At 42.2% G+C, this 7075-nt stretch overlaps 1 long non-coding RNA gene across 1 annotated transcript in view; it reads right to left on the bottom strand.

Annotated features, from left to right (window-relative positions):
* Window positions 1-681: 681 nt before the first annotated feature.
* LOC106734434 (uncharacterized) overlaps window positions 682-7075 on the bottom strand; it is a 9077-nt gene continuing 2683 nt past the window's right edge. Inside the window, exon 3 of the long non-coding RNA XR_001370056.1 lies at window positions 682-1103. This is a non-coding gene — a long non-coding RNA (uncharacterized LOC106734434). The remainder of the gene's footprint in view (window positions 1104-7075) is intronic.

The following is a 7075-nucleotide window of genomic DNA, read 5'->3' as shown; positions in this document are numbered from 1 at the left end:
CTGACAAGTTCCAAAGAGATAATTCATCTCTTTTCTTTATCTTCTGATAGAATCAAACTTTTGCCAAAGTTTCTTTGGACTGAAAAATAGTTCCAGAATCTCCCATTTGGTAGAGCAAAGGGCAGGGGACTAGCTACATCCTAGAAATTTATAATGCTGGACTGCTAGGGTAGGCAGAATAATGGCTCCATAGCCATAGTTCACATCCTAACTCCTGAAACCTGTGACTGTGTCACTCAACATGGCATAAGGAATTTTGCAGGTATGGTTAAGTTAAGGATCTTGAGATGGGAGATTACCCTAGATCATCCAGATGGTCTTAATGTAATCATGAGGCCCTTCTAAGAGAGAGGCAGGGTAGTAGTGAGAAAAGAAGATGCTGTGATAGGATTGGGGGCTGCATAACTGCTGGTCGAAGATGGCTAAGTGTCAGAGCCATGGAATATGGGTGGCCTTTAGAAGCTGGAAGAGTCGGGGGACAGATTCTACCCTAGAGCCTCCAGGAAGAATGCAGCTCTGATAACACCTTGATTTCAACCCAGTTCTGACTTGCAGAACTGCAGGATACTGTGCATTGGTTAAGTGGTTAAGTTTTACAGTGGCAACAGGAAACTATTAGATTGGTGGAAAAGCAATTGTGGTTTTGGACTATGAATTTTAAATCATTATAACTAGGCTTGAACATATCTTTATTAATCAAATTAGGAACCATTAAAATCAACATATTTTGTCAATGATGAGAAATAAGTTTGTTTATTCTTGTAGCGTAAACACCCATGCTTCCAGATTTGATGAGCTTTAGGAAAAGCACCTTTGGCATCTAGCAGGTTGTGGAAGTGTTTTCCCTCTAAAAGTTGCCGAGATACTTGAAGAATGGTAGTTGCTTGGCAAGAGGTCACATGAATATGGCAGATGAGGCAAAACTTCGTAGCCCAATTTTTTCAACTTTTGGAGGATAGATTGTGCTTCTTAGTTTCAGGCAAAGATTTTCCCAGACCTTCTCTCTCCTCTAGGGGACAGAATAGTCAAGGAGGTGTTGAGAAACAGAAGTGAAACATCATCAGATGGTCTGGTGAATACAAATACATCTTCATCTCTAGAATCTGGGGTGAGAGAGTGCACACTTAGTTACAGCCTCTGAGAGCGTCACAGGGCCCCTACGGGGCATGGTCCTGGGTATGCTGTGGCTCTGCTCAGCTGGGTGCCAAGCTTGGCAAGTATCCCTTTCATTCTCCCACCCCAAGGCAGGACAGGTGGTGGATAGACAGTCTTTTTTCTTCTTTTTTGAAGAAAGAGAGAGATAGGGAGAGAGGTACCTTCGACAGGGTCTTATGCCATCATCCCTTCCCCCTACCCTTCCAAGCCAGCATCATAGGCACACGCATACACCCCCAGCTAGTAAAGTCAACCTGGGAATCAAACCCCAATCTTCCATACGGCTTCCATCATTGCAAAGTGGTTGCTCCACCTCTGCACCACCTTGGCTGCACTAAGTTAGGCTGTTTGAACTCAGCCGTTTCCCTAGCAATTAACTTAGCAGGTGTGAGCAACTGTTGAATGAACAGATGCACTTCACTTGGGTTTCAAACCCAGCTGAGCAGTGAAGCAGCTGTGTGGCCTTGAGTAAACTGTTTTCCCTTTGTCATCCGTCAAAAGAGAACAGTGAGACCTACTAGGGTTAGTCATTTCAGTCTTCTTCTTCTTCTTTTTTTTTTTTTTCCAAATAAAAAAAAATCTTTCTTAGGGGCCAGCTGATGGTATAGCGGTTGCCTTGCTGGATTCCCACATGGCCAACTACAGTTTGAGTCCTGGACCTGATAGTTTGACAATCATGCCAGGTGCATGTGTGTGCATGCCCAAAATTCCATGAGGAGAATAGAGGAGAAGGGATTGCAGCATGGCCTTGCCTCCCTGGGGAGTGATTTTTCACTTTCCTTTTCATTGATTTTGTCTCTCTCCAGGGAGTGCACACACTCTAAGGCAAAAACCTCTTGAAAAGGAAAAAAAATGTATTGTAAAAATAAACATAAGGAAGATCACATATAACAAATGTATGGTTTGATGAGTTATCATAAGACAAATATTTTTATAACCATTACCTGAGTTAAAGAGCTTGATGGTTTTTATTTTATTTATTTATTTATTTACTTTTTTTTTTCTTTTGCCATAGGGCATGTGTATTCTCTGGAGAGAGACAGAGAGAGGGAAAGTGAGAAATCACTCCCCAGGAGATGGCCACACCTCAATCCCTTTTCCTCCATTTTCCTCTCAGGATTTTGGGTATGTATGCACATACAGACTGGGTGTGATTTTTAACCTGCTGGGTCCTAGGACTCAAATCATGGTCAGCCATGTGGGAATCCAGTGCCTCAGCTTCCATCCCACCTGCTGGTTTCAGGAAATGGTACTTTGTGTGACTAGCAGATGGCATAATGGTTACATTGCTGGACTACCACATGGCTGACTGAAGTTCGAGTCCCAGACTTCAGAGGCTTAAAACTCATGCTGGGGGACCAGCAGTTGGCATGATGGCTATATCGCTGGATTACCATGTAGTTGACCATGGTCTGAGTCCCAGATCCAGTGGCTTAAACTCACAACAGGCGCATGTGCATGCTTGCCCAAGATCTCAAGAGGAGAATGGAGAAGGGATTGTGGCATGGCCATCCCCCCCACCCTGGGGGGTGATTTCTCGCTTTCTATCTCTCTCTGTCTTTCTGGCAAGCTCATGCGCCCTATAGCAAAAACTTCTCCAAAGGAAAAACAAAAAAACAAAAAACAAAATTCATGCTGGGTACATGTGTGTTCATGCCCCAAATCCTGAGGGGAGACTGGAGAAGAAATCCCTGGGGGGTGATTTCTTGCTTTCTGTCTCTCCAGCAATCTCATGTGCCCTATAGCAAAAATCTCTCTAAAAACAAAGAAGAAAAAAGAAAAGAGAAATGGTAATTTGTAACCAGCTCCTCAACACTTCAATTTCCTCCAGGTGCCCCCTTCACAATCTTAGCTCATCCCAACACCTTTCACAGTTATTAAATGCTTTCTCGCAATGCTCCTTTTCCCCCTTCAGTTTGCTGGAGAGAGACAGAGAGGGAAAGAGAGAAAGTAAGAAAGCAACCCCTCAGGGGGTATTACCATGCTGCAGTCCCTTCTCCATCAGAATTTTGGGCACATATGTACACACACCTGGAATGTTTTTCAAGCAGCCAGGTCTGGGACTTGAACCAGAGTCAGGCAATACGGGATCCAGTTGTCTTAACCACCATGCCACCTGGCTGGCTCAAAAGACATCTCTTTAAAGTCTATTTTTTTTTAAAGTCTTATTTTTTTTTTTTCCATGAATGAACAACAGAGACAGACACCCCCAACAGGGCTTTTATGCTGCGTTCTACCTCCAGCTTTAGCCCTGCCCCAGATTATGGGCCTGTGCATGTGTGTTCAGGGAGGCCTCTGGATGAGAACCCAGCACCTTCCCATGTGAGTTCGCCTTGCAAACCATTTGTGTTACTGCTGTGCCACAATAGGGCTTCTCTTGAAAGTCTCTTTGGCGCTATAGGTCCTCTGTACCCTTTCTTTTTCTCACCAGCTATCTGCAGCCTGTAGAGTTTCCCATAGCCTGCTGATGGTACCCTCATTCTGTAGTTTAACATTGTCCTCTAGTCTCTGTGCCTCTTGCAAATTGGCAGCTGGATCCACGGCCTTGATCAGACTTAGGTTCAATCCCTTAGGCTACATTCTTGGTGGGTTGTGTTCTTTCATCTGGAGGCACACAATGCTAGGTGATCCCTTTTTCAGTGCTTGCAGCTATTGATGCTCATCTTCTTAATCTGCTATTGGGTTGCTGACAGAAATACTGAGATTGGGTGACTACTAAAGAAAGAGGTTTATTTGACTCATGATTCTGATGACCAGAAAGTCTAAAGGCATAGGGCTGGCACCAGGACAACTAAGTCACAACATGACTGACAGAAGCAGAGAGGATGGTGGGCAATGCAGAGAGAGACCCAGGGGCATGTTCCTTGCATAACAATTCACTCTCATGAGAAATTACCCCTTCTCAGGAGAGCTGGAACTCACTGAGACTTGAGAGACAGCATCGATCCATTCACGAGAGTGGTGACTCTATGATCCAATCATTGCCCAGTAGGCCTCATCTCTTACAGATCTCATCACCTCCCATCGCCATTACACTGGGAGTCAAATTTCAACACATGAACCTTTAGGGGACAGCCCATTATCCAAACCATAGCACTCATTATTGGTTAGTCCATTAATTCATCAGGGGTTACAAAGTGGTGGTAGTCCATTCCTAGCCCTTCTTTTTCATTTATAATATTAATTGGAGTACTTTTAGAAAGAGACACTTTCCCTCATTTAAAAAACTGTGTATTACTTATTATTGACACATAGTATAATTACTTTATGGAATACCTTGTGATTTTTTTCAGTATGTGAATACAATGAATGTATAATAATCAAAGTATATTTATCATCATACACAGTTATTATTACTTTGCTTTTAAAGCATTCAAAATAATTTCTTTGAGCTATTTTGAAATACACAGTAAGTTATTATTCACTATAGCTGCCCTACTGTGCTACAGGACACTGAAGTTTATTCCTCTTATCTAACTGTACTTTTATAATCTGTTAACCAACATTTCCCTATCTTCCTCTCCCTTCTACCTTTCCCCCACCTCTAGTAACCACTGTTTATTTTATTCTCTGCATCTCCCTCATTCATCCTTTGTTACTTCGTGGCATAGATCACGTAACCAAGTCGGATGTTTGATTCTTTCCTTTTATTTACCAGTTTTCAAGAGATTGAATTGGTTCTTTATCATCCTCCAAAGGAGACCAATAAGTTTCGTGTCAATATCATTATGCGCTCTAGAACTTAACCGTATTTGGCAGGTTACCATCACTGACCAGAATTGATCTTTTTGAAATTCAAATCGAGCCTTTCTTGGACAGGACAACCCTGTTGGGTTAGTTCCTAAGTCCCTGCCTTGTTTTTTGTGGGGTTTGTACCAGGTCCACCTGCAGTCCTCATCTGCCCCCCATCTGGGATCAGTGTTTTCTTCAAGAAGGCTTTTTATTTTCATATTTAAATGGGAAGTGGTGTTTACCACTATCTGGGTGTTAGGGTTGTCCATTGCTATTGGTCGGATCATTAGGAAATACATTTTCACACACACACACACACACACACACAGACTCTTATCAGCCAGACACCAGGAGGATGGTGCTCTGAGTGTATCCTGATAACTCAAGGTCACATTTAAGATTTTTACCTAGTCTCTTTTTAAATAATTACCTATTGCCTTAATCTCTTTCATGCTACTCCTCTCCTCTCTTTCATACTGACCATTGGAGTCTCAAAGATACCAGGAATGATAGAATCAGAACATCCCATAATGACTTTGCTTTATTTCATATTGCATGTCCAACAGTCCTAAAATTACATCCATAATGCCATCACCCACATAATTATTGAGAACAGTTACTTTTTTTTAGTATATGCGTTCTCATTTTCTATATTACAGTTACTGTACTTCCTTGCTTTGGTTTTCTTCTTCAGAGACTCATCATTTGTATGTTAGGACTTCTTTGCCTAATTTCAACACTTGTCACTTTCTCTAGAATATTTTAGAAAATCTTTTTCATTTCTTGTTGAATTTAAAACATTTTTTCATTGGGCCAGCCAGTGGCATGGTGTTAAGGCAGCTGGATCCCACATGGCTGACTTTGTTGTATGAGTTCCAGGCCTGGTAGCTTAAAAAACATGCTGGGTGCATATGTGTGTGTGCCCCAATCCTGAGGGGAGAATGGAGGAGAAGGGATTGTGGTATGACCTTTCCCTATGGGGGGTGATTTCTCTCTCTCTCTCTCTCTTCATGTCTCTCTCTCCAGTGAACACATGTGCCCTACAGCAAAACTGAAGTAAATAAGTAAAGCATTTCATTCTTTTTACTTTTTTTCTCCTAAGGCATTGTTTTAAGCTTGGATTAATTTACTCTTGTATTTTTCCTAGTTTAGCCTTTGTCTCTAAAACACATTTTTTTCTCATATTTTTTGTTCTGTCTTGAGTCCCGTAAGGGACTTTGTAAGATTTTTGAATTCAGATTTGTGCTGTTCTTTCACATCTTACATGATTTAAAAATTCCCTTCAGGTAATTTTAAAATAGAAGGTTAACGTTTTGATCTATTCTGAGAAATGTCTGGTTTGCCCGCATTTATTGCTTGCAGGGATGCTGTTTTGCTCCATATTCTCCTTTTGCCAAAGTTAACTTGGTGTGGAATTTGGCCTCGAGACTCTTCTGTTGCTTGTTTTCATGTGAAATTAGTTTTCCTAAACTTGTAGCAGGAGATTTCAGGGCAGCGTTTCTAACTTCAAGGGTATCCTCCCTTGCGGCTTTCATGTGGTGGGTAATAATGTGGTGGCCTCTTTCTGAGGTCACTTCCTCCCACTTTTATCTGGATCTTCTCTGTCCCTTCTTATTTATTTTTTCCTTATTCATGAGAGAGTGCATGTGTGTGCATGAAAGGGGGGGGAGAGGGAGAGGGAGAGAGGGAGGGAGGGAGGGAGGGAAGGAGAGAGACAGAGAGAGAGAGAGAGAGAGAGAGAGAGAGAGAGAGACTCTATAGCCAGTTGGGCCATCCATTCTTCTTTTTGATTATCTTGATACTGCTCCTTTAAATTTAAAAAAAAGTTGCCAGAGGATGCATGCACTCACCAGAGACAGAGACAGAAAGGGTGAGGAAGAAAGCACCTCCTCCCTGCTGGCGTGAGGTCATGCTGCAATCCCTTCTCCATTTCTTCATCCCAAGATCCGGTTCCCACTAAGCCATGGGGCTACCCTCCCCTTTTGTTTCTTTTTTTAAAAAGAATTATTGATGGGGCCAGCAGCTGGCATGGTGGTTAAGGGCGCCTGACTACCATATGGTCAACTCACGGTTCAAGTCTCAGACCTGGCAGCTTGCTTTCTCACTTTCCTTCTCTCTCTCTCTTTCTCTTTCACTCTGTCCCTTTCTGGTCAAATGAAAATAAATAAATAAAGTTAAATAAAATAAT

The sequence above is a fragment of the Tupaia chinensis genome, unplaced genomic scaffold (genome assembly GCF_000334495.1).
Source record: "Tupaia chinensis unplaced genomic scaffold, TupChi_1.0 Scaffold000115_1, whole genome shotgun sequence".
NCBI lineage: Eukaryota > Metazoa > Chordata > Mammalia > Scandentia > Tupaiidae > Tupaia > Tupaia belangeri.
This window is presented reverse-complemented; position numbering and strand designations above follow the sequence as displayed.